Here is a 25,143-nt window from a genome sequence, read left to right on the forward strand (position 1 = left end):
AAACTTGAGAAGAATGTCCTAAACAAGTATATACAACATATTAGGAAAGATCCCTAACAGAAAAGATACCAAAACATCCAACACGGACCAATTCTCGGAGTTGCTTGTACTCATTGGTCGAGTGGATTGGTCGATCGTGCCCAATCGACCAATCGATCGACCAATGCGGACAGATAGCCTAGAAAAACAGAGTTTTAAGATATGAAATCCGAATTTGGTGGTTCAAAAGGGTACTAATCAAGGGGTAAACTACATCAGCAGTATTCCAACATATAGGGTACCTCAAAACACCAATCAAATCAAGATATCAAGATCCAAATTAGGAAACAAAAAGTTACCATAATTAGATCAACCATGGATCTTGATGAATTCGAAATAGAAATCAAAGACAAGAACAATAGGAGGATGGATCATTGCTTCAGGTAATGGTATCATGAAAACATACTTAGATCTTCAAGGAACAAGGCTTAGAAGCATAGATCTAAATTAGGAAATAAAACCTACCATATATGTAACTACCATGCTTCATGAAGAACACATAGTATGGTAGAAGAGAACAACTAGAGATTGATAGATCATGGATCATGGAAAGAAAACACAAGTAACTAACTACTAACATGATCAACATAGAAGATCCAAAGAGATCAGAATTCAAATCAGATGTTTAACAAGATTAGATCATGGTTTGATCATGATTCCTTCAAAAGCTTGCAATGATCATGGTTAAGATCATTGTTCTAGCCTCAAATCCTTAGGATGATCATGAGAACATGTTCAGAGATGTTTGCAACAGAGAATGCAGCATCTCTTCTACTGTCTCAACTCAAAAAGGAAAGAAAAACAAAGATGGAGGAGAAGAAGAGAGAGTAGACATACCTTTTGATGCAAAAAGAAGAGTTTCGACGAAGATCCGTCAAGAAAACACCAAGGATGCAAGGGAGATGACTTGCAGAGGTCTTTGGTTCGTTCCAGAGAGTTTGGAGGCAGCAAATACGAAGTGGACTCGAGATTGGACTTAAATAGAGCAAGAACAACTTAATTGCCAAAGACAGCACTCATTGGTCGAGTGGATTGGTCGATCGGCCCGGCCGACCAATCGGTCGACCAATGCTGACAGCAAGACCAAAACAGGGAATTGAAGGCCCAGATCAAATCCAATCCTAAAGGGGTTTTGCACACAAGTCAAGTGACTTACCTAATAGGTAGAAATGCCTTCAAACCAAGATAGAGAGCACTCCAAGTCCATCAACTAATCCGATCTTCATCAAGATTCAGTTTCCATAAATAGAACTTCCTCATCAGCTTTCATGGATTCAAAGCCAGACACCAAGTCCTCTACTGGGATGACCCAAAGCTGACTTCTTACTTTACTTCGGGTCACTGGACCTACAAATAACAAGGTTTCCGGGTCAAGGTTAGGGTTGGGTTTTACAGGATGTCTAGCAGTGTTTGGCTAGGATACACCCCTGTTATATCAGACCCGATTTGGAAGGGTATTGAGACCGAACGACCTGTGGCAGCAATGGGGATTCACGGGTGCTCAAGACCGGTGAGTTATATCCGTGAGAGGACGGGAATCACATTGTGGGGGCCATTTATTGGAGGGTTGCATATGGCTAGACTTGGGCTCATGGGCGCTTGAGACCGGTGAGTTATATCCGTGAGAGGACATGAGAGCTTCCCGTTTACCATATGTGGATAACCAATAGGGTTGATGAGTCCGGTGAGTAATATCCGTGACTCTAGTGTGAAGGATACCGGAAAGGATCCCGAGAGGGGAGGAATGGAAGTATCTGGAACTGACTTGATGTAACTGACTAGATGACTTGCATTGGGCTAGGCTTTTCCCTGACATGCGCTGGTACTTATGCCAAATGGTTGTGAGAGAGTGTGTTGACTTAACCCCCTACCATGGTTTGTTCGAGAGGGATGCCCGGACCCACTACCAATAGGAGCCGTATGCGTGACCTACCCAAAGAAGTACGGTGCTATGACTTAAAGCATGTCTACCATAGAGACCAGCATACATAGAGTTAGATGCATTCACACTTTATCTGTTTCATACTGCATTGCATCATGTTATGCTTTGCCACATGTTATCTATGCTGTTATGGATTAACTACCTTACTGAGTTTCTTCGAAACTCATTCCTTTTTGTATATTCTTTGTTTAGATTATCCTACAGGTACAGATTATTATGACGAGCAGTATAGTGAAGCGCAAGTCGATGAAGCGTTTACACGCATGGTGCTGGCGACGATCAAGATTACTCTGATGATCCCCCGGTGGATCAAGCTGCATACTACTTTTGAAAACAACATAGAGTTAGAAAGGATTCATTGGATTGACGAAGTCCATACTTATGAAGACGTTATCTATAAACTAGAAGACGCTTGATCTTAGTTTATTTCTTAGTACATTTGTTTCAATTGTATTTCCTTTTTGACTTTCATGCTACGTTCCGCTATATTGGTGAAGTGAGTTTCCGCCTCACTTTACTCTTTTTGATATCATTGGATATCTAGTATCTTTTCCGCACTCTGATTATACTGAGTATCCATTATTGTTTTGAACCTTTGTTTATAATATTAAACCTTGATTATTTCCTGTTTATGATTATGTTATTGTATATGTGGGAGGATGATTTCCTCGATACTTGATCTTCGGGGCTGTGGATCACACTCTCGGGTATGCCAGTTAGGGTACCGGCTGGGAGGATGTGACACCAAGGGTGAGGAAGTGGCGTATGTGGAGGACGAACGGTGTTGGATGGATCCGATCATTGAGTTCATTCGAGACGATAAGCTAGCGAAAGACCTAAAAGAAGCCAGACTCATTAGGGTTCGAGCAGCAAGATTCACTATCCAAAACCAAAGATTATACCAAAGGTCTTATGTTGGACCATTACTTAGATGTTTGGGGCCTAAAGGATTGAAGAGTGCATTAGCAGAAGTGCACAAGGGCAACTGTGGAGCTCATATGGGTGGATGAGCACTAGCACATATGATACTTATGTTGAGGATATACTAGTTGAAGATACATGAAGATGCTTTGGAGTACGTGCGGTCGGTAGGAACTGCCAAATACTTTCCAAGGTGTCAAAAAGACTAGCAACACCCTGACGTCTATCCTTGATCCAATCCCTTTCGCTATGTGGGGGATTGACATCATGGAAAAATTCACTAAGGCATCTAGTGGTCAGGAGTACTTCATCGTGGCAATCAATTACTTCACCAAGTGGGTTGAAGCAGTTCCACTAGCTACAATTACCAAGAAGAAGGTCGAAAAATTTGTACTGGAGTCCATCATACATAGGTTCGGCATCTCGAAGGTTCTTGTTACCGATCATGGTACACAGTTTGATAATCCACAATTCACCTAGTTTTGTGGAACTTACATGATCGAGCACCAAATGTCTTTTGTAGCATACCCCCAAAGCAATGGCCAAGTAGAGGTAACCAACCGAACCTTGTTAGATGGAATAAAAAAGAGGTTGGAATCCAACAAGGTCTTATGGGTTTAATACTCCCGAACGTGCTCTGGGCTTATAGAACAACAGTTCAAACGCCAATGGGAGTAACATCATTTAGTTTGGCCTATGGATAAGAAGCCTTGGCTCTAGTAGAAGTAATGGCCGAGACTCTCAGAGAATGGGGATTTGAAGAAAAGGCTAACGAACGAGGTCTACTAGATAGCTTCTTAGACGATGTCCAAACAAAAGTTATAGCCCCAATTCAACACCATTACAGAACCATCTCATCACACTACAACACCCGAGTAAAGCACCACCGATACCGCTCAGGGGGTCTGCTTCTAAGGAATACATTTGCTTCAGATCCTCGACACCAAATGAAGCTAAATCCTTCCTGGGAAGGACCATACATGATCATGAAGCCAGTAGGAGCGGACACTTACAGATTAAAGAATCCAATAAGTAGTCGAGAGTTGGATCGATCATGGAATGCCAGACATTTGAGAATTTTACCCTTAGTCATCTTTGTGTTCAAAAACGAGATTTTATGAATCAAGATTCAAATAAAGTTCAAGTTTTAGAAGCCAAACCTCTTTTGAATAGGGGCATGTAGTATACTTGGAATTCAAAAGGCTTTGGCTATATGCCTAACTAAGACCTTCTAACACTTGGAGAATTTCTTTAGAAATTCCTAAGGAAAGCCTTTGGCTATGCCTAACTAAGACCTTCTAACACTCGAATAATTTCTTCAAAAATTCCTAAGGAAAGGCTTCGGCTATGCCCGACTAAGACCTTCTAACACTTGGAGAATTTCTTTAGAAATTTCTAAGGAAAGGCTTCGGCTATGCTCGACTAAGACCTTCTACCACTTTGAGAATTTCTTCGGAAATTCCTAAGGAAAGGCTTCGGCTGTGCCCCACTAAGACCTTTTAACACTTGGTCAATTTTTTTGAAAATTTCTAAGGCTAGGCTTTGGTTACGACCAGTTAAGACCTTCCTAGTTAATGCTCTCTCATATTAAGGTATAGTGCCAAAAGTCTCTAACGAGGTTGCTAGATCAGATGAGCACTAGTCATTTCGAATGCATTTGTTGGAATAGTGTATTAGACAATGTCAGGTACAAAAGAGAGATTTTATTAATAAAGGCCATAGGGGGCCAACCCCTTACAGAAAAAGAGAAGAAAGAAAACCGAATGCAGTCGGTGTACAAAAAAAAGAAAGAAGAAGAGAAAAAGGGAAGTAAATTTTTTTTTGATGTTCACTACTGATCGAGAGGATTTTCATTCGCGTGGTCAGAAAGATTTGGGAGTTGCTTAGCGTTGTACTTCGGAAGGTAAATATTCTCCTCCATGGCCTCGAGTTTGGGAGTAGCTTGGGGCTCATCACTCAAATAGCCTTCCACATTCGAGTTCATCAAAGCATGGTCGACCTTGGTAGTTGTCCATTGGAGAGCCTTTAACTTTAACTCCTTGAAGACCTCAACAATGCAGACATCTTGGTGGACCTCAGTCGGAAAAAAAGGATCCCTCCACAAGATGGCCAAGCCTTCCTCACTAAAGGTGTCAAGCTCTCGAGACCAGTGGGGATGGCAGCAAGTAACCGATCATGGAGATCCTCCTTCTCCTCACCAGGTTCTCGACCTTGGCGTCCGAGGAAGATAGAGTAGACTTCAGCTGTGCCACCTCCTTCTCTAGCTCCCCCTAGCCTTGGCCACCATCAACTCCTCAGCTCCCTTCTGAAGCTTGGAGCCTTCTTCTTTCAACTTGGTGACCTCCCATTGCTTGGCCTCCACCTCCCCCTCACAACACTTAGCCCGAGCACTAAGACAGCCAACCCTCAGCAGAGCTTCCATATGCCTATGGAAGTCTTCACTGAGGACCCTGCAAGTGAAGAATAGATGAAGAACAAGTTGGCAAGAAAGGAGAAGGCAAAATAAAAAGATTAAGGACAAGTGAAAGCAACAACAAGAATATTTACCTGATGGAAGAGCATTCCAGCTCTTCATCAAGCATAGAGTCCAAGATCTCCCGATCAGCTGACATTCGGGTGTTAACGGCCCAATCTGTAAAATCCAGCCCAAACTTAGCCAGGGCACCCTATCTGTTTTGGGTAAAGAAGGGTTTGTTTAAATGTTGATTTGAAGTTGGACCGTGATTTCAGTTTTGTTTAAATGTTGATTTGAAGTTGGACCGTGATTTCAGTTTTACTATCTTTGAAAATCTTAGGAAGCCATGGCAGACCTTTCTCTTAGGGTTGATCCAATGTCCCAAAATGAGGGATGATGTCTTCGTGGGCCATCTCAGTAGAAGATATGGTGTTTGACCCAAAACCCATGGATATTGATGATGGTGTTTCCTTATGGAAACTTTAATTGATTTGGTGTTGAACTACTCACTAGTGAAGAAGAACTTGGTTGATGGACCTAAAGCTTAGTTGGACCTGGTTTGAAGACATCCCTCCATACTAGGTAAGTAGTATGATGTATTGAAAGAAGCCCATCCAAAAATATTGAAGTTAGGCCCATTAAATCCCTATTTTTGAACAAGTTGTCCAGGCAGTGGCATTTTGGTAATTTTATGTTTTGAAGGTTTTTAAAAAGCTTTATTTCTTTTAAATTCGTGGTAAACATTCCCACTAGGTTTCTAACTCTCTATGGAACGTGGAAAGGACCTTAGATCTTCCTCTTTGGCAACCAATCAATCAGCAGGGTCAATTTGGTCAGTTTGGTGAAATCCTAGTAATTCTTGGACTCTTTGTGCTATTTAAAAGGGGGGAACTCCATGTTTTTCACTCTCAATCTGTTCTAAGCCTTTGGAGAACGTGGGAAGAGCCCTAGATCCTCTCCTTCGAAGCCAAGAAAGACCCTCAAGCATCTGTTCAGATTTCTTCATTGGTTTCTCTTCTAGAAGGTTAATATTCAATTCGCTTCTTCTTTAATTCATTCTTTCTTCTCTACTTCTGATATTCTGATTATGAGAAGGGTATTACACTGCTGTAATGACCTCTTCTCTAATTATTTTAGCCCTAGAGTGAATCCCCCAATTCACTCTATGTTCTTGAAGCCATATGGCGATGATTCTTGAATTTGATTCCACCAACAATCTTGATGATACTTTCCCTGAATTTTCTACCTATCTTTATGATTGTGGGGAAGGTCTCATACAATTACCATGACCTTCCCTTGTGTCCTCAAGATTGAGGAGTTGATCCTTGTTGTTCCTTGGACCATTGGAAACCAAAAGGGTAAGATTTTGAGGGGAAATTCTTGGGTAACTCTCATGAGAGGGTAACCAATTGGCAACCTTTTATTTTCTGTTAATTCATTGGACCCTCCCCAAAACCTTTCTTGATTGTAAATTCTTTCCCTAGGGTGAATCTTTATTCTCCCTAGTCTTCCCATGGGATATTAGGATTTCTTTCCTTTGAATTTATTTACATTCTTTCCTCTCATTGGTAGACCCTTCCTAATTCCATTCTTGATTTTGAAATATTAATGAGATGTTCCTTTATCTATCTTGGGTTGTTTTTGTAAGAGTTAATTATGGGTAACTCTCATGAGAGGTAACCAACTCTTATGAGAGGTAACCATATCTGAGACCCTAATGTTCTTTTATCTATTGGAAACTTCCCAACACCTTTTCAGATGGTGCATTCTTTGTTTCTCTTTCCCTAGGGTGAATCTTGATTACCCCTAGCCTTTCCATGAGAGCCATCAGTTTTGTTCTGAATCTGCGCACCGAAGAGGGGTGAATTAGTTGAAATACCTAATGAACTCCTGTGCTCAATCTGATTATATTTCCCGAAACTAGACTTCTTAATGGACTTCCAAGAGAAAACCCCACTCAATTTGACCCCATATAATCTTCCAAATCCCTGTCCGAAGTTGCTGAACTATGTCTATCAAATCCTGCTTGCGCATCAAAGAAGATGATCTTAGTTGGTGGACCTAATGAACTCCAATTCTTGATCTGAAAGTATTTCTGGGAACTAGACTTCTTAATTGACTCGTAGAAGAAAACCTCACTCAATTTGACCCTGTATAGCCCTCTGAATCCCTGTTTAAACCTTGCTGTCCTGATTGGTCGATTCATTGGTCGATTGGACCAACAGACCAATCAATCGACCAATGGTGTCTGAATTTACCAATTTGGTCATGTCTCTTCTATTTAAGTCTAATCATGGGAATACTCCACCTCCTCTGCCTCCTAAGCCTCTGGAACGAGTTAGAACCCTAATCTAATCAATTCCCTTGCATTCCTTGGTGATCTCTCACAAGACTTGAAGAAATCTTCATCCTCCTGCAGCAAAGGTATGTGTATACTCACTGTTTCTTCTCCATCTCTGATTTTCTTTCTTTAATTCTGTTCTTAGTTGAGATTAGGAAGAAGATGCTGCACTCTTGCAACCATCCACTCCATGATCTCATCTTGTTCCTTGAGATCTATGATCATCATCATGATCTCAACCCCAGCCAGTTGAATTCTTGAAACCCTAACTTTGTGTGGTCATCATGAGAACCCTTGGTAACCTCCCATGTGAGGGAAACCTCATGGGAAATGTTTCTATTAACCTAAACTGGAATTCCTATGATTTCTTGTTATTTTCTTGATAACAATCATTCCCTCTCTTTCCGTGATCATAACCTTATTATGGGAACCATAAGGTTGAAACCCTAGTTTCTTGGGTCAAATCAAGAACCCATATTTTTACCATGACTTGATGATCTTATCTTCCCATATGATTCTAATACATCCTAGAAAGTTCCCCCTCGAATTTCGGATCAATCCGACTTCAAACGAAGAAGTTATGGCCAAAACAGTTTTCACTATCCCGTACTGACTCGATTGGTCGACTGATTGGTTGACTGGGTCAAGAGACCAAGGCAATCGACCAATCAAGTCAGTAGCTTCAATTTTCGCTCGATTTGATTCGTTTGCTCTCTGATCTTTTAGGTATCTTTCCTAATGTTATATCTATGATTGTTAGGGGTTTATTTGCTAAGTTTGGAGCCCCTCTCTTTGATCTTTGGATTATCTTCGGCGATAATCAGGTAAGGACAGTTAATTCCTTAACTACATAGATTGCTTGTTCTCTGGTTTCTACTCTATGAAACTATGAGATTACCTACTGTTATTGTATTTTAATTCTGATCTCCTACTGTGGGAACAGTAGCACTTGTTTATATAATTTTTTTCATTATTTATGTTATATGAATTACTTATTACTGCTTAATCCGATGTTGCTTTTACATTCTCTTTTATATGATGAACTACTGGTTGTGTATGTCATGACTGATCTGAGAATGTGTTTGCTTAAGTTTGGTTTGGGATTGGGAAGTGTCCTTTTGACACTTCTGTCCTTGGACATCGGAGGGAATAGTATGGGATGTTCTCCGAAGATGCCCATCGACACTTTCCTGAATCAATGGATGTCATACTAGGGCTGTCTAGCAGTGTTGGGCTAGGATGTCCCCATTATATCAGACCCGATTCGGAAGGGTATTGAGACCGAACGACCCGTGGTAGCAATGGGGATTCACGGGCGCTCAAGACCGGTGAGTTATATCCGTGAGAGGACGGGAATCACATTGTGGGGGCCATTTATTGGAGGGTTGCATACGGCTAGACTTGGGCTCATGGGCGCTCGAGACCAGTGAGTTATATCCATGAGAGGACATGAGAGCTTCCCGTTTACCATATGTGGATAACCAATAGGGTTGATGATTCCGGTGAGTAATATCCGTGACTCTAGTGGAAAGGATACCGGAAAGGATCCCGAGAGGGAAGGAATGGAAGTATCTGGGCCTGACTTGATGTAACTGAGTAGATGACTTGCATTGGGCTAGGTTTTTCCCTGACATGCGCCAGTACTTATGCCAAATGGTTGTGAGAGAGTGTGTTGACTTAACCCCCTACCATGGTTTGTCCGAGAGGGATGCCCGGACCCACTACCAACAGGAGCCGTATGCGTGACCTTCCCAAAGAAGTACGGTGCTATGACTTAAAGCATGTCTGCCATAGAGACCTGCATACATAGAGTTTAGATGCATACATACATTACTTGTTTCATATTGCATTGCATCTTGTTATGGTTTGCTTCCATGTTATTTATGTTGTTATGGATTAACTTGCCTTACTGAGTTTCTTTCGAAACTCATTCCTTTTTGTACAATCTATTGTTAGACTTCTCTACAGGTTCGGATTTCTTTGATGGTATGTATGAGGAAGCACAAGGTGAAGAAGATGAAGACTGAAGAGCAAGAAGAGCTGACTGAAGATGTGGATTAGATTTCTTTTGTTTCTTCTAGACTTATCTTTTACTTTACTTGTATTAGCTTAGAGTTTTACTTGGATTTCGATCTACCTTCCGCATGTGTTTGTGGAGTATATTTCCGCTATACTCTACAGTTGTCTTTTGATTTTGGTATCTTGTTATTCCGCACTCTGATATTTTTTTAGTGATCCTTCTGAGATCCTTTCTTGACTTTTATTATAAATTACTTGAACATTATGATTTGTTCTTGCTTTTGATTATGTTATTGTGCGAAATGGATATGATCGTTCCTAAACTTGATCTTTTGGGCTGTGGATCACTCCCTCGGGTATGCCAGTTAGGGTACCGGCTGGGGGGATGTGACACAATCAATGACCAAGTCCGTATCACAGGAGACCAGATCATGAGCCATCAACTTCCAGGAGGGGATGTACGCACCCCTTGCTTGACCTTGCTCCTTTTTGAAATAGCATCGCTTGCCAAGTCTTTCTTCCTCTTGGCTAAGTTGATGTTGTCCTGAGTGGATTCAGTGATGTCAACAGGCTCTTTTCCCTTGGCTGCAGGTTCTTACCTAATCTTTAGAAGCCCCTTGTTGGCGTTGGAAACAACCTTTGGAGAAAGAGGGCCCTCGGGTTCCTTCTCCTTCCTTTTGGTTCTGGCTGCCCGATCCTCAATATCCTCGAAGCCTTGATTAGCCAAGGCCTTAATAGCCTTCAAGTTATACCTAGGAGGCACTATAAAACAAAGAACGATGGTCAATACAGTAAAGCATATATACATAACAACAAAGATGAAGCAATAAGGGATTGGGAGCTCACTAGGGGCCAAACCCCACAATTGAAGAACTGCCTCATACTCCATGGCAAGATCATGGATCTCCGACGTGCTCCAGATAGCCTTTATCATTTGAACAGCCTTGTCCTAGGTAGGAGAGATGGGAAGAGGGAGATTCACCTAGGTGTAGGAGTTCTGGTGGCTTCAGGTGATCGGGAAGTTAAGTTTGGAAGGTGGCGCTCGGCAAAACAGATACCAATGGCGCCAGGGCCCCTGAGAAGGATGTTGCCCAACTATCCTAACTCACTCTTGGGATGCTTGGAGAAAAAGACCCAACCCAGAGGGTTGGACTTACTAAGTGATACGGAGGAAATATGATCGAACCTGGTTCGTACTCGGTTTGACCCTCAACCCCGGTCGAGACGGAGGGAATCAACTAGCTTCCGAGCGAGCCGGGCCCAGGAGATAGCTTGCTGAGGAAGAAAACTAAATCGGCAACAAGCATGCCCTAATCTGGCTAATGGATTAGGTTAATCACCCTAATGATGGCAGACTCAACTTGGTGGCTATCACTTATCACTATTGAAGGTATAATCATCGGATAACCGTGAGGTTATCTTAGGAGTCCTCTACTAGTTCAAACTAGTAGAAGTCTATCGCTCAACGGATCTAACTGTTAGAATCCAACGACTATCCGAAGAAGGCTCAAATGCATCCAACGAAGAAGATTTGAAGGTACACTTTATATAAACCTTACTTACCTACGAGGTAAGGGGGACCCAGATCCATACACACACTGGTGGACGTAAACTCTCAGATGCTTACGATCTAGATCACATTCCTAGTTTTTCATTCCTTAGTTCTGTGCGTCTAGCAGAGCCGTTTGTGATTAAGTTCATCAATTGACTTAGCCTTCGGAGGTGGACTCCCGACCCCAGCGGTCGGGCCACAATCTGACGCTTTCATTTTGCAGGTCATTACAAGGAGATCTAAGGGCTGAGCAGATTTTGGACGCATCATTTGGCGCCATCTGTGGGAAAGACTTATAAAGCTATGGTGACTAGATCGGCAGTAGCCGCGGCAGCCGCCGCTGCACAACGTGATACTGGTGTTCAAATTCCTGGAGAGAATAATCTAGATATTCCCCAAGAAAGTTTACCACCTCTTGAGGTAGATGGTGGTCAAGGAGGACATGATCCTCCAGAGACATTCCAAGATCAATTGAATCAAGTAAAGATTCAACTTTTGGAGGTGAGTCAAGCACTCCGCGTGCTAACCAGACGAGTGGTATTACCACAAGAACCTGATCATCGCGATTCAGGGAGGCGTGTATTACCAAGGGATCAAAGATTGACTGAAGATGGGAATATCAGTCAGAACTTTCGCGAAGGTAACCGAGGGCCTAGGAGAGTCGACGATCTACCTAGGCGGGACGATTGGTTTGACAGACCACAGGAAAGTACAACCGATTCAAATACAAGGTTGGATATCGGAGTGAAGACTCACTCACCAATTGTTAGACGAACCGTTCGTGATGATCGAGCAGTTCGCGATGAGCGGAATGTTCGTGACAAATGGGCCGCTCGTGATGATCGAATAGCTCATGATGATCGTGTTATTCGAGGTCGTGATCGTATTGCAGAGGATCATTCGACTCATATTGGTCAGGAATTGGCCAATATCAACCAGAAACTAGGACAATTGGCTAGAGGAAGGATAACTGATGATATTTATTCAGTTATTTGAAAAACCCCCTTTGTCGAGCCAATTGCGGGATATCAGTTTCCCCACAACTTCCGTTTGCCAACTTTTTCTACATTCGATGGCTCCGGAGATCCTACGGCCCACATCGGCTATTATTAGCAGACTATGGCAATTGCAGGTAATTTTGATGAAATTCTCTGCAGGGGTTTTGGTTCATCTTTAACCAGAGCAACACAAAAGTGGTTTTCGAACCTCCCGTCTGGAAGGATCGTAAATTTTGATGAGTTGGCACGCAAATTCATAGGGTGATTCCAGAGTGGAATCCAAGTCAAGAAGATAGAAGAAACCTTGTTTACCATCAGACAAGGAAAGAGTGAATCGATCAGAGAATATCTAAAAAGATTCAATAGAGTAACAATGGAGATAGAGAATCTGGATGAGCAAGTAGCTAAAACTACTCTATTCATTGGACTCACTAACCGAAGACTCCTGGAGTTATTACTACAGGATATGCCTACAACTTATGCTGAGTTGGTATAGAGATGCCAAAAGCAGGCTGAGGTCATGGAGATCTTAGATGCGCGCTAAGGAGACAATAAAGCCTCCACCAAAGAACAAAAGGCTCCTAAGCCAAAGCAGAAGCCAAAGCAGAATGTTTGAGATCGAGTTGGAAAGCCTCAGGCTTGGCGGCAGAGATCCCCCAGTAAAAGTGAGTATACTCCATTAAATGCTCCTTGGGCTGATATTTTGAATATCATCCAGAAGCGAAATATTTTGAAATGGCCACCCAAAATTCCTTTGAAGCCTGGAGAGCAGCAGGATCGAGAAAAATATTGTCGTTTCCACAAGGATTACGGTCATTATACTAATGACTGTCGTCATTTAAAAGCAGATATTGAGAGATTAATATCTCAGGGACATTTGTCCAATTTTGTTAGCAGAAGAAGAGAGGAGCCACGTGAAGCTGGCCCCAAAAGGGATCTTTCGGTTAGTTCAGAACGACCGAAGGAGGCTCCGAAGTCTAAAAAAGGTAAGGAGGTGATTGATGCTACTCGGTCATCGATCCTTACAATTTTCGGAGGCCCAGAACCCGAATCACTCCGGAGGTTAAAGACAAAATCTAAATTTGTTGGGACCGGAGAGACGCAGAAGCGGAGAGGCCAAATTGTGAAGATTCCATCACCTTTGGCGAGGAGGATGAAAGAGGCATTTGTCTACCTCATGATGATGCCATAGTCATCAAGGTAGAGATTGCACGCCAGGAGGTACATAGAGTTTTAGTTGATATAGGGTCTGTAGCTGACCTAATTTCTTATGAAGTGTATCAGAAGCTGAAGGTGGATGAGGACTTGATGGAGCCATCATCCACGCATTTATATGGCTTTGCAGGATCGTCTGCAATAGCAGAAGGATCTGTCCAGTTGGATTTATCTATTGGGAGTTTTCCCAAGGAGACTACCGTCTGAATCAATTTTTTGGTGGTTCGGGAACTTCCGGCTTATAATGTTATCCTTGGACGGCCATCTTTGTCCAAGTTAGGTGCTATTGTTTCAACGAAGCACCTGAAGATGAAATTCCCAACTGACATGGGAATTGGTCAAGTTTCCTCTGATCAGAGGATCTCTTGGCAATGTTATGTTGCCTATTTGAAGGACAAGGAGGGCCCGAAGAAAGTGACTGCCCTACCAATAGAAGTTCGGGATGATCGGGAAGAGGCAATGCAAAGGCCCTAGCAGGTAGAAAGGCTAGAGCAAATCCAGCTGTGTATCGATGATGAGAAAAAGATTACCTATATTGGGTCTGAGCAGCTGGAGGAGTTCAAGGAAGAGTTGAAGTTTTTTCTTCAACAAAATAGTGATGTATTCACATGGTCTGCCGAAGACATGCCAGGAATCGATCGGACTGTCGCAGAGCATAAACTCTGGATAAATCCAAATGTGAAACCAGTTATTCAGAAAAGGAGAAATTTCTCAATAGAGAAGTATGAAGCCGTTCGGGGCGAAGTCGAAAAACTGAAGAATTCGGGTTTCATAGAACCAATTGAATGCCCAATCTGGTTGGCCAACGTAGTAATGGTCAAGAAGGCCAATGGGAAGTGGAGGATGTGTACAGACTACACTAACCTCAACAAGGCTTGCCCTAAAGATTGCTATCCACTGCCACGGATTGACCTCTTGATAGATGCGACTACAGGATATGAAACTTTGAGTTTCATGGATGCCTACTCAGGGTATAATCAGATCCTCATGAATAAAGAGGATGAAAAGTTTATAGCTTTCATGACTGATCGTGAAAGCTTCTATTATAAAGTCATGCCATTTGGCCTGAAAAATGCAGGAGCTACATATCAGAGGGCTGTCAACAAGATATTCAAGGACCTAATCGGAAGGAAACAAATTGGACTGAAGAGTGCCACCAAGCTTTCGAGGAATTGAAGGAAACACTGGGACAACCACCACTTTTGCCCCGACCAGAGAAGGGGGAAATCTTACAGCTATATTTAGCAGCATCCGTTTCAGCGGTCAGTGCAGTACTTGTTCGGGAGAAGGATAAGAAACAGTGGCCGATTTATTATGTTAGCCACGTGTTACTTGATGCGGAGACACAATATTCGTAGATTGAGAAGCAGGCTTTAGCTCTCATGACAGCAGCCAGGAAGCTACGTCCATACTTTCAGGCTCATTCAATAGAGGTATTTACAACTTTCCCTCTTAGTAAAGTTCTTCATAAACCTGACTTATCTGGGAGAATGGTGGCCTGGTCGGTTGAACTCAGTGAGTTCCAAGTAAGCTTTAAGTCCAAAACGGCAATTTCAAAAAGAATTTAGGAATTTGAAGATATGTCAGATTCCAAGGATAGAAAACACAGTGGCAGATGAGCTATCTCGATTAGCTAATGCCAAAGAAAAAAATTTAGACCCATCGGTCTACATTGAAGAGATAACGTTTCTAAGTTATCACGAGAAAGAAATTTCTTATATTGAAGCAAAGCGTTGCTGGATGGATCCAATAGTTGAATATCTGAGAGATGATAAACTACCAGAAGATCCGAAAGAGGCCAAACTGATCAAGATACGATCAACGAGATTTATCATGCAGGATGGAAGGTTATACAAAAGATCATACTCTGGACCCCTTATGAGATGTTTAGGTCCCAAAGGAGCGGACTCGGCCTTGGCCGAGGTTCATGAAGGAATTTGTGGAGCTCACATGGGTGGACGAGCCCTGGCACACAAGATTCTGAGACTTGGGTTATATTGGCCTAAGATCCAAGAGGCTGCTATGGAGTATGTTCGTCGATGTAGCAATTGTCAAATTCATGCTACAGTATCAAAGCGTCCAGCGGAAACCATGACTTCAATTCTAGATCCCATCCCCTTTGCGATGTGGGGAATTAATATCATGGGCAAATTCACTAAGGCGTCAGGTGGACGGGAATATCTGATAGTAGCAATTGATTACTTCACGAAATGGGTTGAAGCCAGTGCCCTGGCAACAATCACTGAGAAAAAAGTGGAGAAATTTGTGCTTGAGTCAATCATATATCGCTTTGGGATTCCAAAGGTTATCATCACTGACCATGGTACCCCAATTCGACTGTCCACAATTTAAGCAATTTTGTGGAACGTACATGATCGAGCATCGTATGTCCTCAGTGGCATACCCCCAGAGAAATGGACAGGTAGATGTTACTAACCGAACGTTGCTTGAGGGGATAAAGAGAAGACTTGAGGCTGATAAAGCCTTATGGGTCGAAGAGCTGCATAATGTACTGTGGGCCTACCTAACTACAGTTCAAACACCCACAGGAAAAACTCCATTTAGGTTAGCCTATGGATTCGAAGCATTGGCACCTATAGAGATAATGGCGGGAACATTGCGGGACAGAGAGTTCGAAGAAAAAGCAAATGAGCAAGGACTGCTTGATAGCCTTGATTTGTTGGAAGAGGTTCGTGCAAAGGCAATAGCACGAACTGAACATTATCAACGAAGGAGAGCGTCATATTACAATACCCGAGTAAAGAATCGTCGGTATTTGACAGGAGATTTGGTGTTGAGAAATACCTTAGCTTCAGATCCACGCCACCATAGAAAGTTGGATCCTTCTTGGGAAGGACCTTATATGGTGATCGTGTCGCTAACCAATCAAAAATAAAATCCTATACTAATCTAGCAAGCAGAAAGTACGGGGTCGAACTTTGGGGAACTAAAAGGCTAAGTTACTAATGTTGAATTTAACAAAAATAAATTTAAACTAAATCTATTAATTAATGCAAAAACTTAAACTATGAATATGTGAAGATCTTTTGGATTTCGAATCCCCAATGTTTTTCCCTAACTGATATAACTCTACTCTTCAAAGTAAATTAGGGATGGTCTTCTTAGGTATGCCCTATCTTCGCAAGACTATCGTCCTTCACGGAAGCTTGGCACGCTTAGTTCGCTGAGCTATAGAACATCTTTGGCCAAACTCAAATACAATCAACTAGAAGAGATAGAACAATCAAATTAATGAAATAAGCATGGTTCATCTACATCCCAAAGAAAAGGAACTAGCTACTCATTATCATAAAGTTCATAAGAAAAATAAAGATAAAACATAGGAGAGAGACAGAGAGATGTGGTCTTCTTCTTCAGCAACGAGATAGATGAGAGCCGAATTCGCCGTCTTCTTTTCTGTGGTTGGCTTCTCTTTTATGTCTCCTGCACAAAATGAATCCCCTCTCTTTACCCATCGATTTGACCTTTATTCTTTCAGAATTTGGAAAAACTCAAAACTGGAAAGTTGTAGATATTTTCAATATCGTTTCATAGCATCTTAAATCATCGAAAGCCAAGCTCATACGAGATAGATATGCCCAAAATACTGAAGGTAGGTCTGTTTACCCGATTTTCAGATTTATTACCAATTTTGTTCCTTAGACCTCCACCTATTTCCAATTTGGCTAAGATCTCACTTTTCATGATTTCTTGAGCAGCAATATTGAATGCCATGATTTAAAATCCACCAATATCTAATATATTTGCCAATTTACTCCATATTATCTCTAATATCCAAAATCTCCTTATTCCTGAAAAATACACAAAAATACTCAATTAGATCTCTTTAATTAAATAAGTATGGGGAATTAAATCAAATAAATAATGGTAAATGCATGCTTATCAAATACCCCCACACGTGACTGTTTGCTAGTCCTCGAGCAAAACAAAAAAAAAATAAAACTAATACAGAAAATAAAGAAAGAAAAACCTAACTCACTTTCGTAGGAATCACGGTTGCACTTAGCATGTGCAACAAGCCTTTAAACCCCTAGGTTACCCTAGTGGACGAGTTGTGTCTCGTGAGTGTTTGCAGAGAATATACACACAAAATTCTTAAGTGCTCTTCTAATTATTCTGGCAGTAGTAAGAATAGAAAGATAGATTCCAAGACAAAGACACGCCACTAAAGATTAAAGGGAATATAGGCACCCCCACACTTAAGCTCTTACACCCTCTCTTGAGTCTAGCTCTAGGCAAACAATTCAATCGAGAAGTCTCTTCTTATCTTCAGTCTACCAATTCACCCTCAGATAAGACTAAACTATGTACCAAATAATACCAAGAACTCAAGATCTAAGCAATATTGACCTTCTTAGACATTTCACCTTTATAAGCACATTAATTCACTTCTTTCTTTAATGGTCACAGTTCTAGTCCGTGCAATGTCTTGCCTCTTAAGCTTTCTAGATGGCCTATGTAACGAGCGTTGGGTCAGCCGCTCTAAAGCTAGATGGCTTTAAGGGACAAGGTGTAGAATACCCCTCGAACTTACTTACTCAAGCCAACTAGGCTACAGGCCAAGACTGTACCAAAGACACCCCAACTATTTGACGCGAAGCATGATGTTGGTGACACCGAGACCCGGTTACTAAGAAGGAGGTCTAACCTTTAAACTTCAGCATTTTTTTTTCTTTTTCTTTTTTCACATTATACTTCAATTCACTTCACATTTAAATAGTCTAAAATCGGTCTCAACTTGTCACCATAAGCACAAGGCAATACAAGATAACTAGATGGTCAAACCTTTTGGACTACCTGGAATTCCTATTTTCCGATTCAACCTCGGTCTCAAAATGTAAAACCCATTACTATTCTCTCAAGAGGGTGTTCATTACATCAGATGGGATTTCTAAAACACTTAAACTCTCATTTTGTATCTAAGCAAGGAATTAAAACATTTATCTTACCAAAGCCAGAAAAAAATTGGGCACTTTTTATCTTTGTGACAATGCTCTACCAATTATCATAAAGTCTTACTCGAGTTGACACCCCCCCCCCCCACACACACTTAAATTATGCAATGACCTCAGTGCATGCAAAAAAAATAATATAAGCAAATAGAGGAAAGAGTGTACCCGATGTTTGAAATCATGATAGAGCACGCAACAGTAAAACCTAACAACAAACAAAGAAAAGAGAAGAAAAAGAAAAAGAAATAACATCTATACAAATGGGTTGCCTCCCATAAAGCGCTAAGTTTAGAGTCTTCAGCCAGACTCAGTAAGAAGCAGCCAATGGAGGTGGAGGCTCAAATCTAAATGTGAATGGTAACTGCTCCAAAGAAGTGGAAGAGTCCAACAATGTGTTGACTTCCTCAATATTTAGGTTAGATTCCCCAAATGGCAAGCAATGTTGTAGGGGATCATCAATAAGCATGTTCGGAGTATAATCAACCACTACCTCATCAATAAAGTTAATCGCAAAGCACTCTTCATCCCTATTTGAGCTTAAGGATGCATTGAAGATGTTGACTCTAAGTTTCTTATTGCCAAATGATATGTCCATGACACCCGATCTACAATTGATGCAAGCAGTCGCAGTGGCTAAAAAGGGCTGTCCAAGAATGACTGGTGGTAACTTATTGGTAGTTTTATTGTCCATATCTAGGATCAAAAAATCAACAGGAAAATATAGATCCTCAACCTTTACCAAAACGTTTTCAAGTAGCCCACGGGGTCGTTTGATTGAACGGTCTGCCAATTGTAGAAGCACATCAGTGGATTTCAAATCTCCTAGACCAAACCTATCATAAACTGAACCGGGTAAAATATTCACACTAGCTCCCAAATCAAGCAATGCTTTACTTATGGATAAATCTCCAATTGTAAAACTCAGCCCTAGCCTTGACCCGGAAACCTTGTTATTTGTAGGTCCAGTGACCTGAAGTAAAGTAAGAAGTCAGCTTTGGGCCATCCCAGTGGAGGACTTGGTGTCTGGCTTTGAATCCATGAAAGTTGATGATGAAGTTCTATTTATGGAAACTGAATCTTGATGAAGATCGGATTAGTTGATGGACTTGGAGTGCTCTCTATCTTGGTTTGAAGGCATTTCTACCTATTAGGTAAGTCACTTGACATGTGTGCAAAACCCCTTTAGGATTGGATTTGATCTGGGTCTTCAATTCCCTGTTTTGGAATTGCTGTCAGCATTGGTCGAGTGACCAGTCGACCAATCCACTCGACCAATGAGTGCTGTCTTTGGCAATTAGGTTTTGCTTGCTCTATTTAAGTCCAATCTCGAGTCTACTTCGTATTTGCTGCCTCCAAACTCTTTGGAACGAACCAAAGACCTCTGCAAGTCATCTCCCTTGCATCCTTGGTGATTTTCTTGACGGATCTTGGTCAAAACTCTTCCTTTTCATCAAAAGGTATGTCTACACTCTCTTCTTCTCCTCTATCTCTTATTTTCTTTCCTTTTTGAGTTGAGACAGTAGAGGAGATGCTACATTCTCTGTTGCAAACATCTCTGGACTTGTCTCTCATGATCATCCTAAGGATTAATGGCTAGAACAATGATCTTAACCATGATCATTGCAAGCTTTTGAAGGAATCATGATCAAACCATGATCTAATCTTTGTTAAACTTCTGATTTGAATTCTGATCTCCTTGGATCTTCTATATTGATCATGTTAGTAGTTAATTGCTGTGTTTTCTTTTCATGATCCATGATCTATCAATCTCTAGTTGTTCTCTTCTACCATACCATGTGTTCTTCATGAATCATGATAGTTACATATATGGTAGGTTTTGTTTCCTTATTTAGATTTATGCTTTTAAGCCTATTTCCTTGAAGATCTAAGTATGCTTTTCATGATACCTTTACCTGAAGCAATGATCCCTTCTCCTATTGTTCTTGTCTTTGATTTCTATTTTGAATTCATCAAGATCCATGGTTGATCTAATTATGGTAACTTTTTGTTTCCTAATTTGGATCTTGATGGCTTGATTTGATTAGTGTTTTGAGGTCCGCTATATGTTAGAATACTACTGATGTAGTTTACCCCTTGATTAGTACCCTTTTGAACCACCAAATTCGGATTTCATATCTTAAAACTCTGTTTTTTTTAGGCTACTGTCTGCATTGGTCGACTGATTGGTCGACTGGACTAGTCGACCAATCCACTCGACCAATGAGTACAGCAACTCCAGAATTGGTCTGTGTTGGATGTTTTGGTATCTTTTCTGTTAGGGATCTTTCCTAATATGTTGTATACACTTGTTTAGGACCTTCTTCTCAAGTTTGCCAAGATCTTACTTGATTTCTTAGGATTCCTTTGCGAGTTATAAAAGGTAAGGATGGTTATTTCCTTAATTACATAGATAGCATGAATCTAGTTTCTATATTTGAATATCATTGATATGTTTCCTTAATTAGATTCTTACAACGATATACTACTGTTGCATAACCTTGATTACAGTAGCATTGCTTAAATTGATTCATGTATGATTTACTTACCAATTATATACAAAGTGATTGTAATTATTGATTTCTTTCCATATATGAAGTTACCATATATGTGATGATCTGAATTGATGCATGTGTATGCTTAAGTATGGTTTGGAAAGGAGAGGTGTCCTTTTGACACTTCTGTCCTTGGACTACTATGGGAATATTATGGGATGTTTCCGGAGATGCCCTATGGACACCTTCCTAAACTGTTGGATGACATATCTAGGATTGTCTAGTAGTGTTTGGCTAGGATGTCCTGTTATGTCAGACCCTAATCGGAGGGGTATTGAGACCGAACGACCCGTGGTAGCAATGGGGATTCATGGGAGCTCAAGACCGGTAACCAACCCGTGAGAGGACAGGAATCACATTGTGGGGGCCATTTATTGGTAGGATTGCATATGGTTAGACTTGGGCTCACGGGCGCTTAAGACCGGCAACCAACCCGTGAGAGGACGTGAGAGCTTCCCGTTTACCATATGTGGATGATCAATAGGGTTGATGAGTCCGTAGTCAGGGACTATGAGGACTCTAGTGTGAAGGATACCGGAAAGGATCGTCAGGGACGAGGAATGGACGTATCTGGATCTGACTTGATGTAACTAAGTAGAAGACTTGCATTTGGCTAGGTTTTAACTTGACATGCGCCGGTACTTAGACCAATGGTGATGTGAGAGAGTGGTGACTTAACCCCCAGCCATGGAATGTCCCGAGGGATGCCGGACCCATTACCAACTGATGATGAGTGATTGAGACCTTCCTAAAGAAGTACGGTGCTATGACTTAAAGCATGTCTGCCAATAGAGACCAGCATACATAGAGTTAGATTCATTCATTCATTGCTTGTCTCATATCATATTGCATTTATGTTTGTTCTGAAATCCTGCCATTTATGTTATTATAGATTTAACTGCCTTACTGAGTTTCTTTGAAATTCATTCCTTTATTGTACAATGTTTGTTAGACTATTCTGCAGGTACTGAATATTATGACGGTCCCTATGAAGAAGCGCAAGGCGAAGAAGCATATCTCCAGGAAGGTGATTGCGGTTACCACAATTACACTGAAGATCCCGCGAGTGGTTATGCTCCGTACGATGCTTAGTCTGACCATTGAGTGGAAGCGTCCTTGTGCCATTTATGAGATTTACACCTATAAGGATGTTGTCTATAAAGTGGAGAACAATTTAGTTACCCATTGTACTTGCTACTGGGATTAGATTTTATCTAGTTTATTCTCTTTTGGAGCTACTTTTCCGCTGGTTGTAGAGTGGGATTTTTGCCTCACTTTACTTATCTGTTTTGACACTCTGATTATATCTAGTATTCTGATTTATTTATGATTCATTCTTTCCTTATTGGATCTATGGTTTATCTTCCACACTTTTATTATGATTGTTCATGATTATGTTATTGTTTATGTGGGAGGTTGATTACTCGATACCTGATCTTCGGGCTGTGGATCACACTCTCGGGTATGCCAGATAGGGTACCAGCTGGGAGGACGTGACAGAAATGACACATGAAATTAAAGGTGTACCTGGATCTTTAAGTTTAGGGGGCAGTTGGTTGGAAATTACTGAGCTGACTGATTCAGTTAGGTGCACAGTTTTAGGTGTTTGAGTCTTCAACTTACGCTTTTGGGTGCACAAATCTTTTAGAAACTTAGCATAAGCTGGGACTTGCTTGATAGCATCTAATAGTGGAAGATTGATACGAACTTGTTGGAATAAATCAATCATCTCCTGCATCTTAGCATTCTTTCTAGAATCTGGAATTGAGGACTCAAGAGCTTCAGGGAAGGGGGCTTTGGGAGTGTAAGATTTAGGAGTAGGACCCTCTACAATCGGAATGTGCAACCCCTTACAAGGAAATTGATGGAAAATACTCACAGGTGGTGTTTCTTTACTAGGCTTGTGTGCATCATTGCCAGTCTCATGGGTCAAATCAACCTCTTCTTGACTCTCAAGATCAATGGGCAATGGCTTAGGAGTAGACAAAGGTGCATAATATTCCTTCCCACTGCGTGTCACAACCGAGACTGCTTGGACTTATTCTTTCTTAGACCCAATTTGATGATTAGGGTTACCTATTGGTTGACTAGGTAACTGACCAACCTCCCTCCTACTGATGGCATCAGCTAGTTGACCAAGTTGAGTTTCCAATTTGATAATGGATTGAGAATGGGAAAGCAACAATTGAGTGTTTTGCTCTAAGCCACTAAGTGCTTTTAGTACCTTATCCTCAAATGATGAATTATGTGAGGGTTGTGAAGATGATGGTTGCTCATTCCTATAGGCATTTTGGTGCATATTAAATGGAGGTGGCCTATAAGGTATTTGATTAGAGGGATTGGGCATTGAGTTTCGCCATGAAAAATTGGGGTGGTTTGGCCATCCTGGGTTGTAGGCATTGGAATATGGATCATTCCCCAATTTAGAGACTCCTTGGGCCAAATGTGCATGCTCCTTAACAAACTCAGGGTATTGTGTAGCTAAATAGCAGTCAGTGACATGATGGGATAGGCTAGAACATAAAGCACATGCTTCAATCTGATTAGGTGGAGAGAAACTTGTAGGAAGTGGAGATGGGGTTTGTTGTCCTAATGACAAGAGATGATCCAATTTCTTTGATAGCAAGTCAACCTTAGTGCTCATCTCAATGGTAGGATTAATCTCATAGAGACCGCTCCTCTTTGGTTGCCCAATGGATGGAATCTCAGTCCTAGCTGTTGAAGCATGGTGTTGGGAGTTTTCACTAAGGGTCTCAAAAAGTTCCCATGCCTCATTCTCATTCTTCTGCATGAAAGTCCCACCACAAGAAGAATCAACCATTTGCCTATGTCGGTCTCTAAGGCCATCATAAAAGCATTGAACCAATTGCCATTTAGGAATAGCATGGTGGGGGCATTTTCTAAGTAATTCTTTTAGTCGTTCCCAAGCCTCATGAAATTGTTCTCCTTCTTGTTGGGAGAAACTCGTTATTGCTCTCCTAATGCTATTGGTACGGCCAATGGGGAAGAACTTTTTAAGGAACTCCTGTTGCATTTCTACCCAAGTGGAAATTTTAACATTGTCCAAAAAATGAAGCCAATGCTTAGCTTTATCTTTAAGGGAGAATGGAAAAAGAAGTAATCTTAAAGCATCAACTGAGAAGTTTTGAATTTTAACTGTGGAGGACACCTCTAAAAACTCATCTTAGTGCTTATAAGGCTCTTCATTGGCAAGTCCGTAAAAAGATGGTAGCATTTGAATCACACTAGATTTGATCTCATATTGAGCCGCCTCTATGTTAGGCAACTTAATACAAGAAACCGGAGTATATATTGTAGGAATGAAATGCTCACTCAAGGGCCTCATTGGAGGCTCATAGTTTGCCATGGTTCTTTGACTTCTAAGGTTGGCCAAAGTCTCTTCTAACTCTAAGTCAAGTGGAGTCAACTCAGGGTTTAGGGACCGACGACCATGCATACACACAGAAGAATAAAAAAAAGAATAAGCTAAATAAGTAAATTAAAAGAAAATAACTATAGAAAAAGGGAGAGTTTAGGACGTACCTAAAGCGCAATCCACGTGATCTTTCGAACAAAAGTTACACATGTGGGATCTGAGGGATGGGGATTTTTAAAAATTAACCTAAACAACCCAACTAATGCAAATATTACAATTGAAAAGTCCTAAATACAATTATATCTAAGAAAGAAAAGATAACAACCTAAACTAATTATCGAATCGCTACTCTTGCAGTTACTTACAAAACAAAAGAAAAAGAGATTATTTAAATAAGAAAAGAAAAATAAAAAATAAAAAACACTAAAATTACTCTAAAAATTATGCCTAATTGACAAAAATCAATCCTAGCAACCGTGCTTTGGTTCCTCGGCAACGGCGCCAAAATTTGATCGTGTCGCTAACCAATAAAAAATAAAATCCTATACTAATCTAGCAAGCAGAAAGTACGGGGTCGAATTATGGGGAACTAAAAGGCTAAGTTACTAAGATTGAATTTAACAAAACTAAATTTAAACTAAATCTATTAATTAATGCAAAAACTTAAACTATGAATATGTGAAGATCTTTTGGATTTCGAATCCCCAATGCTTTTCCCTAACTGATATAACTCTACTCTTCAAAGTAAATTAGGGATGGT

The 25,143-nt window shown here is 41.0% G+C and overlaps 1 non-coding gene across 1 annotated transcript; it reads left to right on the forward strand.

Annotated features, from left to right (window-relative positions):
- The first annotated feature begins 23,886 nt into the window (after nt 1-23,886).
- LOC149028951 (small nucleolar RNA R71) lies at nt 23,887-23,993 on the forward strand. The gene has a single exon (XR_016171304.1). It is a non-coding gene; the product is annotated as a small nucleolar RNA R71 (small nucleolar RNA).
- The last annotated feature ends 1,150 nt before the right edge of the window (nt 23,994-25,143 follow it).

Source organism: Hakea prostrata, chromosome 1 (genome assembly GCF_041222555.1).
Source record: "Hakea prostrata isolate BN-2017 chromosome 1, UWA_Hpros_2, whole genome shotgun sequence".
Lineage (NCBI taxonomy): Eukaryota > Viridiplantae > Streptophyta > Magnoliopsida > Proteales > Proteaceae > Hakea > Hakea prostrata.